The sequence below is a fragment of the Orcinus orca genome, chromosome 8, assembly GCF_937001465.1.
Source record: "Orcinus orca chromosome 8, mOrcOrc1.1, whole genome shotgun sequence".
Classification (NCBI taxonomy): Eukaryota; Metazoa; Chordata; class Mammalia; order Artiodactyla; family Delphinidae; genus Orcinus; species Orcinus orca.
Window position 1 is genome coordinate 46217402 of NC_064566.1, and position 13123 is coordinate 46230524.

The 13123-nt window shown below is 37.8% G+C and overlaps 1 protein-coding gene across 5 annotated transcripts in view; it reads left to right on the forward strand.

Annotated features, from left to right (window-relative positions):
- Window positions 1–13123, forward strand: part of DENND5A (DENN domain containing 5A) — a 106593-nt gene that overhangs the window by 26011 nt on the left and 67459 nt on the right. The window lies entirely within an intron of this gene.

Here is a 13123-nt window from a genome sequence, read left to right on the forward strand (position 1 = left end):
AACAGTGGTGGCTTTTAGTCTTGGTTTTCTTCCCGGGGCTGATAGAAAGCCCTAGCCTCATGAGTTCATGTTCCTCTTACTAAGCTCAGTTACTGGCAGGTTGGGCCCCCAGTTTAACCTCATTTTTTACTCTCTGTGGATCCCTAGTACCAAGAGAAGGCTCTGAGGGGCCATCTTTGTCCTAACTGCTAAAGGGTATGGCAACTTGGAGATTGATGGTGCTTGGTGCAGTGAAAGGATCCAGGAGATTTGGGTTGCTTTAGTTGGGGAGGAACCCCTATTATGACCTGTGGCTTAGGATACTGTTTTGTATCACAGTAGAGAACTTGGGGTTTTATGGCTTTTTAGCCTTCTGATGAAGATTACTTACTCTTACACCAAGATTTTACTTCTTGACTGCTCTAAATTTTAAAGTTCTAAGAGACATACACTCTAGTGTAGTATGTGTAAAGAACATTGGATGGGGTGTCTGGAGGGGTTTCTAATCCCATTTTGCCTTATACCCATTGGTGACTTACTATCTCTGAGCCAGTTTCCTTATCTGTAAAATCCCTCTGAGGGTTGTGGTGAAGCTTAATAAAATAATATACTATGTGAAAATGTTTTCAGTGAATTTCAGATAGTATATGTATTTTTTCATTTTTTGCATTCAAGGTTTCTCATCCTATATAATGCCAAGAGTAGAGGAAATGTGCAAGAGTAATGTGTGGATAATTGTGGAAAGTTTGGATTCATGAAATTGACCTTTTGAGGAGGAATGCTTTTCATTTTCTAAGACTTAAAGAAGATATAGAGAAAACTCTGACAGTGAGGGCTTTAAGGAAAAGATCTGTATTTTCCTCTTTGGAAATCTTTGCAAAAACACAGAGAAAGTGGGTATTGGGTGAGCAGAAATCTGAGAAGGAGGAAATTATCTTGAAATTTTATTTGTGAGGAGATAAATAAAATTTATCTTTAAATTTGTGCTTTACTCACTTGTGGCAATCTGGGAAGGGAGAACAATGCTGACTCAAGTTGGAAACTAAATCTAGAGCCTTGGTAGATTTTTCACTATAAGGTAGTACTGGATTATGAATTTCAAATACTTTTTCCTCCCAAGAGGGCTTTTAGTAACAAGGCAGGGAGTGATGGTTATTCTCCTTTTTGCTATCAATGAATAATGTAGCTATGCAAATCCCTCTGTAGGTGATGAGTCAGGACTCCTACAGTTGTTTTGTCTTTGAGTTAAAGTTTTGTTCATTTCAGTTTTCAAGTACTGTGTTAATATTTTATAACTATTTTAATACATGTTTCTTTGGTTTAAAAGAACTATGTGATTAATATTAGTCTTCTAGTATTCACCTTTAAATTGGTGCATATAAATAGGAAGAGTTTTTTTTTAATCCTTGTACTTTAATATTGTTAAGATATCTAAATTTTGCAGTATAGAAATTAGGAATTAAATTAGTATTCTAAATCCTAGTTTAAAAAAAAATCTCTACTAGCTCGAGAGAATTGTGCCATTAAGTTATGCATATTTTTTAGTGTAATCTCTTTATCTTGAGATCATACGTGCTCAAGGTAGGCAATATAGAAAGTAGATAAAAGCATAAAGAAAAAAATAGCAATCACCCATAGTCCAGCCTTCTAGAAGTAACATAACCATGTTTAATATTTTGTGTATTTCTTTCCATAATTTTTTCTGTGTTGAATTACTTAAAAATATATTGTAATGCACCCCAGTGTTCATAGCAGCACTGTTTACAATAGCCAAGACATGGAGGCAACGTAAATGTCCATTGACAGAAAAATGGTTAAAAAAGATGTGGTATGTACACACAGTGGAATCATAGCCATAAAAAAGAATGAAACAATGCCATTTGCAGCAACATGGATGGACATAGAGATTATCATACTAGGTGAAGTCAGTCAGACAAGGAAAGACATATTCATACAATGGGCTTCCCTGGTGGCGCAGTGGTTAAGAATCTGCCTGCCAATGCAGGGGATATGGGTTTGAGTCCTGGTCTGGGAAGATCTTACATGCTGCAGAGCAATGAAGCCCAAGTGCCACAACAACTGAGCCTGCGCTCTAGAGCCCGCAAGACACAACTGCTAAGCCCACGTGCCTAGAGCCCATGCTCCACAACAAGAGAAGCCACTGCAATGAGAAGCCCGCACACTGCAACGAAGAGTAGCCTGTGCTCGCTGCAGCTAGAGAAAGCCTGCATGCAGCAACAAAGCCCCAATGCAGCCAAAAATAAATAAATAAAAATTTTAAAAAAGAAATACCATGATATCACTTATATGTGGAATCTTAAAAAATGATACAAATGAACTTAATTACAAAACAGAAATGGACTCCTAGACATAGAAAACAAACTTATGGTTACCAAAGGGGAAAAGGTGGGGGTGGGGGGAGGGATAAATTGGGAATTTGGGATTAACAGATACACACTACTATGTATAAAATAAACAACAAAGACTTACTGTATAGCACAGGGAACTATATTCAATATCTTGTAATAACCTATAATGGAAAAGAATCTGAAAAAGTATGTATATGTGTAGATATATATAACAGTCACTTTGCTGTATACCTGAAACATTGTAAATCAACTATACTTCAGTAAAAAATATATATTATAAGCAAACTGTCATTTTTTTGCAATTTATGGGAAATCTATGTTATAGGTACTTATCTATATTTTTTGCTTCTTTTAATGTTCTTCTGATTTAAAATTTTTATATGATTTTTCTTATCATGTCATTTTATTTTTTGAGGTAGGTAGGACAGAAATCACAAAATTAAATAAAATACCATTATCTTCAGGATGTCTTAAGCTCTGTAGGGTAAGGTACCAAGTTTCATCTGAAATCACATTCACAGGGCTTCTTGAGGGCTTTAACTGTGCCTCTGTTTCCTTTCCTTTTATTTGTACATGATCATATCTAGTTAGGAAAACTGTGTTAATCTTCATTACTCTCTATATTTCTTCTCTTTGAGATTTGCAACATCTGAGAGATTCTTTTTGTTATAGGAGTATGTTGTGGTTTGACCCTTGGGTGAAACCTGTAATGGATACTTTGAAGCAGTGGCTTATGGTAGTTTTTGGTTCACAGATCCCTTTGAGAATCTTACACAAACTATGGATCCTTGCTCTAGCTCAATCTGGATCATTTGAAATCTTGGCTTGCTAGGCCTATTGCACAGCTAGTACCTTAGGTTGTCCCTTTATCTTGGAGTTATACTTTGTGATACTTCTCTTGTGATAGATCCAGTTTGCTGCACATCCCATATATACATCTTTCTTGGTTAATTTTAGTTTTGGCAGAGACCTTTTAAATTTCTACAAGCTTGTTGTTGTCTTTTTATTTTTTTTAAAAACAACTTTATTGAGATATAATTTACATACCATGAAGTCCATATCCCCCCACTGTAGGCAACTACAAATGTATTTTCTGTCTTTGATTTGCTTATTCTGGACATTTTGTTTAAATGGGATATAATTTTTAAAATCTTTTAAATAAACTGTTTTAGAATAGATTTACATTTATAGAAAAGTTGTGAAGATAGTGCAGGAAGTTCCTATATACCCCACATGCAGTTTCCCCAATAGTAGTATCTTAACATTCAATATGGTACATTTGTCACAATTAGTGAGCCAATATTGATACATTATTATAATTAAAGTGTGGGTCTGTTTTCATCCACTGTGCTGGATCGTTGGAGTGTACTTGCGAATTTGGGAATTCATGCCCTTCATTTCTGGGAAATTTTATTGAATTATTTTGTTGATAAGAGCTTCCCCTTTATTTTCTCTGTTCTCTCTTTATGGGATTCTATTATTTGGATATTAGACTTAGTGGACTGACTCCATACTTTATTCATATTTTCTTAGTTTTTGCATAACTCTCTTTCTGTCCAGTATTCCCCATTCAGGATACCATATTATAAATAGTCGTTATGTTTGTTTAGGCTTCTTTTAGCTGTAACCTTTTCTCAGGCTTGTTTTCTTTTTGATGACTTCGGCAGTTTTGAAGAATATTGGTCAGCTGTTTTGTAGAATGTCCCTCAATCGGGATGTGTGTGATGTTTTTCTTCATGATTAGACCGGGGTTATGGTTTTTTGAGAGGAAGACTACAGAGGTAAAGTGTCATTTTCATCATATTATATCAGGAATACATACATACTCTCAACATGACTTATCATTGTTCATGTTTATCTTGATCTCCTGATAGTGTTTGTCAGATTTTTCCAGTGTTTGTCAGATTTGGTAGCGTTTGTCAGATTTTTCCTATGAGCAGCCCATCCTTAAGGAGTGGGGAGTTATTTTCCACCTCATGATCTCTGGCTATGCATTACATCTAAGAATAATGCACCAAGGGGCTTCCCTGGTGGCGCAGTGGTTAAGAGTCTGCCTGCCAATGCAGGGGACACGGGTTCAAGCCCTGGTCTGGGAAGATCCCACTTGCTGCAGAGCAACCAAGCCCGTGGGCCACAACTACTGAGCCCACGTGCCACAGCTACTGAAGCCTGCGCACCTAGAGCCGGTGCTCTGCAACAAGAGAAGCCACGACAATGAGAAGCCCGCGCACCGCAACGAAGACCCAACACAGCCATAAATAAATAAATTAGTTAATTAAAAAAATAAATTAAAAAAAATAATGCACCAAGAAGCTGATTGGGATCTCTGTGTTCATAGGTGGGATTTGGTTACTGAGAGGTTCACTATGGAATGATTTGGCTATGTAGTTTTTCCCCTGTACCATCAGTATCTCTAGGTCTTTTTTCTTGTGCTGGTCGGGTTTACATAAAATGCTCCTTCAGGTCTCTGCCTTGAGGGCATAATCCTAGCTGCTAACTTTCTGAGAGCCAAGTAGTGGAAGAGCACTGAGGGTCTCAATGTTCGGTATGTAAATCTTCTCTTATTTCCCTATTTTTAGAATGATACCCTTGCTCTCAGCTATGTCTGTGGTTTCTCAGCTGTTAATGCTTGATAACTGTACAATCCCAAGTATAGACACCCATTCTTCTTCTTCTTATTTTTAATTTATTTTTTTTGGCTGCAGTGTGCGGCATGTGGGATCTTAGTTCCCCAACCAGGGATTGAACCCATGCCCTCTGCAATGGGAGCGTGGAGTCTTAACCACTGGACTGCTAGGGAAGTCCCTTCTTTTTTTATTTTTAATTGAGATATAATTGACATATAGCAATGTATTGTTTTAGGTGTACAACAATGATATATGTATATATTGTGAAATGATTACATAATGTCTAGTTAATATCTATCACCATAGCTATAAGTTTTTTTTTTCTTGTGATGAGAACTTTTAAGATTTACTCTCTTAGCAGCTTTTAGATATACAATACAGTATTGTTAACTATAGTCACCATGCTGTACATTACAGCCCCAAGACTTATTTATCTTATAACTGGAAGTTTGTAGCTTTTGACCACCATCACCCATTTGCCCTCCCCACTCATTCTTTTATTTATCCATTGTAAAGAATAAACTTCGTTTTCTTCTTGAATGGAGGAGGCCAGATGGAGTGAAAAATGTATGGGGTGGGGTGGGGTGGGCTGGGTGGTCCAGCTGGTTCAAAATTGAGATATAATTCATGTAACGTAAATGTGGCATTTTGAAGTGTACACTTCAGTGGTTTTTAGTGTATTCACTGTGTTGTGCAGCCATCACACTATCTAGTTCCAGAACATTTCCATCATCCCAAAAGGAAACTGCATACCTATTAGCAGTTAGTCCCCTGGCAACCACTTTTTGTTTCTGTAAATATGCCTATTCTGGGCATTTCATATACATGAAATTATACAGCATGTGGCCTTTTGTGTCTGGCTTCTTTAACTTAGCATAATGTCTTCAAGGTTCATTTGTGTTGCGGGATGTAACAGTACTTCATTTCTTTTTATGGCTGAATAATGTTCCATTGTGTAGTTACACAACATTTTGTTTATTCATGAGCTGATGCCAGCTGGTTCTTAAATAGACTTTCAATCAATTCTTCTGTTTTTAGCCCCATCATAATCCCTACTTCATAAGTACCTGATGCTACAAGTTCCTGAGCTTTTTGGAGGTTATGTTGTATCTCAGTTTTCTCAAGTCTACTGTCAGTAATGATTCATCCATCTGCTTCCCAGCTTCTAAAATTTTGTTGCTATTATCTTCACTTTCATTCTATAGGTTTATGCTTCCCCACCTCTACTACTGTTTTAGTGGGATTTTGGGAAGAGACAGGCAGTAGAGGGAGAACTAACGCATGCCTAGAGCTCACAATTTGAAAGGTAGAATTTCCACGCTTGGTCAGACTGTAGGCCCAGCAGTCATTAAGTCATGGAATGATCGAGCTGGAAAAACCTTTACGGATCACCAACTAGTTCTCTGCTTCTTAATCTTTCAGTTGAGGAAAGTGAGACCCACAAAACTCAGTAAGTTGTTTAGGATCATACAATTAGTGGCCAAGGTGGGACCTTGACCCTCTCTCCTCCCTTCCAGGCTAGTTGTTTACACTTAATTTAGGCTGCTTATTTTAAAATTTGGTATTGAGGAGAGCGTGGGGACCATCGCTCATATTTGTCCTCTGCTATTTCTTACTTAGAGATTCCAGTCCAGTGGGTTTGCCTAAGCCCAGTTTTCCGGAGGGCCCAGCTTATAGAGAAAAGTGCCTGTGTATACACACGTAAAGCCTCTGGGAGCCCTCACTCTATTTAGAACAGTATGTGTATTTCCATCTCACAGGACTGGGTTCGTTAAACTGGTCTGATAGACCGTGAATTTGAGAGCTTTTTGCTTTCCCCACTAAACACAGCAAATTACATATCTTAGTTCAAGATGTTAGCTCAACAAATGTGTGCCCTGCAGGGTATTCAGCTGGGCTGAAAGGGAGGCAGTGTCTACACTTGATGTCTTGCTACCAAAGTTCTGTCTTAGCTATGGTTTGGAGCAGTCATCTCTGGATAGGTTCTCAAATCTCAGTCTCTTGTTAAAATCAGGTACGTGAGAAGTTCAGCCATTTTAGGAATACTAGGTTCATGAGTTGGACTAGGTGTGGTGCCTGGATGATATCAAGCAGGAGGCAAAGCATCAATAAAAGTAGTGGCTGTATATACAAATCTAAAGTTATCTGACAAAGAAAATATGTTGAGAAAGAAAGTGAACAAATCTTCCTCAGGGGAACACATAGGAGTAACAGATGGTTTCTATTGCTCTTTCATTGAAAAGCCTGGTAAATAGCTTTCCTGGGTTAGATAGTGCCTTAGAAGAGGCCTTGTGGCTTGTCCAGGGTGGGGGCAGCTCACTATCTACATTCTGGATATTTGTTTGTAAGTGTCTGACTCCTGAGCACCACAGTCATCTTGGTGATGTGGGCCAAGGTATAGGCTGTTTCTTCAAGGAGCAGTTTACCTTCTTCACTTTATGCTGCAGGAGCTGTGAATTTACCTCGATTGTATGTGTACAAGAGAGGAAGAAGACAGTGATGAGGGCAGTGTAAGATGGCTTTCTTTAGCTACCAGAACTCTGCTTGCTAGTCTTACTGTGTGTTTTAAAGCTGTCTCTATTTAAAAAGTGCTGATATTAATGAAGTAGTCATCTAAAAGTAATAACAAGGTTAATTTAGTTAGAAATTTGCATTCCCTTCTCTTACTACATTGTGCCCTCTTAGTCAAAGATGACAGAAGATGATCTCTGATTTGTACAGGGGTTCAGAAATTATCTAGAAGACAAGCAGAATTGAAATGCTGGGGCAACAAATGAATTGAAGATAAAACCAGCTGGTTTTCAATGTGAACTGAAAACCCAAGTATGAGTTGGTAGTGATACTATTCTGATGTGCAGTCAGTTTCGGAAACGTTTGTAACAGGAGAAATACAGTGATGTCTTTTAATGCAGGAAGGAAATTGATTATAGCATGAGTAGCACTGAATTGATGGCCAGTGACACTAACGGGATCAATTGTAGGACATCCCAGGATGCCAGTATGCAAAGGATAGCATAATAACCTGGTTATATCCATTCCCAGAGTAAAAAATTTCATCATTCTTGCTGTAGATAATGTGAACTAGACCTTGTAGGATTGCTGTTGATGTGGTGAGGTGAGGCAGTTTATGTGACACTTCTGTCTTGGGCCTGGAGAGAGGGATAGTTAAGCTGCCTTCAAAGAGCTCTGTCCAAGGTATAGCTTTGAATGCTTCAATTGTGTTGCCTGCAGCCTCTGCTTTAAAACTTTGGCAGGTTGTTAAAAACATTAAAACACTTTTTAAAAATTAAAAATATACTTTTTAAATACATTAAACTTTTTATTTGACATAATTGTAGATTCATAAGCTGTTGTAAGAAATAATACAGGGAGATTACCCTGTACTCTTTACCCAATGGTAACATCTTAAAAAACTATAGTATACTGTCACAACCAGGATACTGACATTGATATAGTCAAGATACAGAATAGTTCCATCACCACAAGAATTCTTAGGGCTGCCTTTTTATAGCCACCCTCCCCCCGTCCCTGACCTTTGGCAACCACTAACCTTTTCGTTTCTATAATTTTGTCATTTCAAGAATGTTATATAAATGGAATCATACAGCATGTAACCTATTGGGATGGGCTCTTCTTACTCTTGTAGTGCAGGTCTGCAGCAATGAATTCTCTTAGTTTTGCTTTACTTGCAGTTGTTTTAATTTTGCCTTCATTTTTGAAGGATTTTTGTTTGTTTATAGAATTCTAGGTTGACAAGGCCTTTTTTTTCGTTTTTTTTAGTGCTTGTAAGGTGTTGTTCCGTGTCTTCTAATCTCCATTGTTTCTGTTAAAAAGGCAGTAGTAATTTCAATAATTTTTTCTTCTTTAATGTATTTTTTTTCCCTCTGGCTCCATTCAAGATTTTCTCCTTAAAATTTTTTCTCTCTTTTTTTTCAAAAATTTGACTGCATATGATTTTCTTGGTATTTATCCTGCTTGGGATTCAGCTGAGCTTCTTGACTCTGTAAATTTATATCTTTTACCAAATTGGGAAAATTTTGATCATTATTTCTTCAAATATTCTTTTTTGCCTCATTTGCTCTCCTTTCCTTTGGGGCTCCAATTATATGTATGTTAGACTTGCTGCCCCACATAACTTTGGGTCCCCCCCACCCCTGACCCCCTTTCTCTCACTAATCTTTTTTCTCTCTGTTCTTCAGATTGGTTATTTTTTGGTTGACCTGTTTTTAAGTTCATTAACTCTTCTGCATCTCCAATCTGCTGTTAAGCCCATCCACTTAATTATAGTGTCTATTTCGTTGTTCTGTCTTTTCATTCATTATGAACATTGCTGTTTTAAATCCTTGTCTGCTAATCCCAATATTTGGATCAATGCAAAGTCGTTTACTTTTGATTGACTCTTCTCTTGAGAATGGGTCATGTTTTTCTGTTTTTTTATATGCTGAACAATTTTAGATTGTGTCCTTGACATTATGTACGATATGTTGTAGAGACTCTGGATTCTGTCACCTTCCTCCAAAAACATTGAATTTTGTTTGTTCTGTTTCCCAGCAGTGAGCGGCCACTTAAATCTCAGTTCAGTTCTGTTAGCCCTAACCTAGCTGCTTGGGATCTGTTCCATGCACGCATGGTTCAGGGATCAGCCAGAGATTTGAGCAGCGTTTATACACAGAGTTAGGGGCACCCCCTCTCTGGCTCTCTCTGGAATTTCCTTCCCTTGCTTCCCAGCTGTTGTGGTTGCCTTTAAATTCTGTCCTCCGGTTCCTTAAGCTAGTATAACTATGGATTTTTATCCGAATTTTAGCCACCTCTCATGGCATAGACTGGGACCTGCCTAGCCAAAAGCCATGAAAAGGGGACATTTATCCGGTGTTGCTACCTTTTTCTAAGAGTTGACCCTCCATCTGCGTTCATAATCTGCCTGCTTTTCATTTCTAGTACCTTCAGGTAGTTGTTTTTTATATTTTGTCCGGAGTTCATAGTTATCTGCCAGAGAGTTGGTCTCGCTGGAAGCAGAACTTCCATCAAACTAGATATAAATTATTCTGTTGACAAAGTCAGTTTTTGTTGTTTTTTGTGTGTTTTGTTTCAGTTTCACAGATATTTATATTATCCTCCCTATCTCCTCCAAGGGACCAGATATAAAAATGTCCTTAGCTCTTTTTTTCTTTAATATTTATTTAATTTATTTATTTGGTTGTGCAGGCCCTTAGTTGCAGCATGTGTGCTCCTTAGTTGTGGCTGGCGGGCTCCTTAGTTGCGGCATGCGAGCTCTTAGTTGCGGCATGCACGTGGGATCTAGTTCCCTGACCAGGGATCGAACCCAGGCCCCCTGCATTGGGAGCATGGAATCTTAACCACTGCGCCACCAGGGAAGTCCGTTTTTTTTTTTTTTAACTTCAAATTTTATGTAAAACTCCTTTAGTGTATCCAAACTCTGATTACTGATAGGTTTAGAAATTGAAATATTCATTTTATTTGGTATATCTAACCCAAGATGTAGATATAACAGATGTGTCCCATAAACAGTTTCCCAGGAAATGATGGTTACTTTTATTGTGCTTGAATCTAAGCTAGCACTGTGATCTGGAGAAGCTTTGTGTGGTTCAACATAAACCAGGTTGAGATTTAACCATATTGGGTCTTTCTCAGGTAGCTGTTTGGGTACCTACCTTTTCATATCTGCTCTACCATTTAAAAACACAGATGTAATAAATTTAATATAAATGTACAACTTGGAGATCTTGTTGAACATTTTCTGATGACCTTACAGAGGACTTCAGACAGAAGTTTTGAGGATATTTTTTTTCTTTTTTAACTTGTTGACATGTATGTATGAAACAATCAACATAGGTGTCTCATGATAAGAAAGGAGAAAATAATGGTTTTAATTTGGGTCATCATCAACCTAGAAAGCAGTTATTTAGTAGTATGTATATTTTATTTTAGATTGTATGAAAACCTGCCCATTTAGGTTAACCTTTAAGTGGTCAAAATATTTCTGCCCAAATTAGGATAAACATTTGGAGCTGTGGTTTTTAACTTTTTTGAGTCATGAGATCCTTTGAGATCTGATAGAAATTGTGTTCTCTCCCCAGAAAAATGCAAATGTCTTCATACAAAAATTTGTAAATTATTTCAGAGAGTTTAGGGGTTCCTTTGAAGCTTCTCAGCATAAGCATCCCTCATTCAGGGTTATTCAAATCAAGCTAGTACCAACAGGCTAATAGCAATACAAATACCAGTTTGTTTCTGGCCTGGCCAGAGCAGAACAAGTAAACAAAGAACCTATTAGAAGTCCTTATAAGGCATGCAGGCTTTAAAAAAAATCTGTCGTGATTTTATCTGAACTGTACTTTCCAGGGAGCAAATTCACAAAGACAGACTGATACCTAGTTGACTAATTTTTAAGTTGCCGTTAGAAATGGGCCTTAGTTTTGATATTCAAACCTGCTGACATTTGTGTTGGGCAAATAATTAGTTGTTGTTTCTAGGACAATAGGACAGTAGTTGTTGTGATGTCATATTCCTGATATTGTCTGAATTTCCAAAGGTCTAAATAATTGAGGATTTATGGGACCTGTGACACATGTGTAGGTTTCAGGAGGTGGGGCTTTGTAGATGTTCCTGAGGCAATAAGTCTCCATTGCTTATTCTCAAAAAACTCAGCCCTCAGTAAATGATGAGAGATTGAATTTTTTTTTTTTAGATTGAATTGTTTTAACAAAAAGATTTTAGGTTTGTGATCTCCTTCCTCTATTACTTTCTGACACTTCATAGGGTGATTATAATGAACAACGATTATTCTCAGGGCCTTCATACCTCTTCTTTATACATCTTCTTTCCCCTTGCAGTGAAAAGACTATGTTCCTGCTACTGGTCCAGTCTAATACACAGAAGGACTTTTGTCTGAGATTGGCACTCTCTTCTGTGCCTTTACTCAGAACCTGACTCTTTAACAAGACTTCTTTACTCAGCTTGTTTAAAGAAGGAGCAGGAGGTGGAGAGGTAGTGGTGGGGACAGAGGATCTGAAGGCCAGTTCTCCCTGTGATTCATAGCTTCCCCCACCTCTTTGTCTACACTCCAGGTCAGCTCATCATGTTTACTTCTGGCTCCATTCTACATCTCACTGGTTGTTTAAAATTCTCCCCCTAAATAGTCCCCTGTTCCATCCTTTGAATGCTCTTCATGTCTTAGGGGGCACCTTGTAGCCATCTTAGGAAAACATCTTTCTCTAAAGGCTTCCATATAGGACATTGCTAACTGCCGTGATTCCTGTATATGTTCAAATATTTCGTGGTTTTTACTGAGGGGATTTTCTAGCCTACTAAGGAAGAAATGAGCAAACTGACAATTAAAAATAAAGAAGCTTAGGAGGAAGAAATAGTTATCTTCTCTCAGAACTGAATGCAGTTTAAAAATACATTCTGAGAATGTCAGACTGTAGACAAGATCTTATGTCAGCTGCTTGTTGTTTAATTACTTTCTACAGTGAGTGCAGGCTTGCCATGGGTGGGCTCTTTGCACTCTTTGCAGGTGTTAGTGAAAACTCTGAGACTAGCTCAACGTAGCTGTAGGGCTTTGTTGCTACTGGTATTACCAGCTGCCGGCTGATTTTGCCAGTTTTATTTAGTGAAGATTATGAAATGTATTTTGAGAGATGAAATTTGCTAGAAAAGAGTTTCAGAAAAATCAATTTGGAAGAAGGGATTAGAAATTAGAGGAATTGAGTTGTGGAACTTGCTTTACTAACAGAAAGAAGGTTGGGTCAGAAGTTGAAAATTATGAATAAGTGGGCTTCTGATGATGATGGTGGACAAAACCTGAGATAAAATGGAAGTGAAGGTTTTAATTGTTAAAAGCAATAACTCTCTGACTGGAATCATTATTAGTTTCTGGAACAGGTGCCTTAGAAGTAATATAATATAAACTCTGTTTTAAACTTTCAAGGTGCCTCTGGGATGATTTAGAGTGAAGGACTATCTGACTTTAGGTTCATCCCAGTCTTGTGTTGGTGAGGAGTGCATCTTCCTTAATAATCACTAGCCCCTTTGGGTTCTAAGCCAACTTATAAAAACTTTAGTTGGAACAGAATGTATTCTATCAACTAGAGCCTGTGAACAGGATCCTGTGCAAGTGTGCTCTGA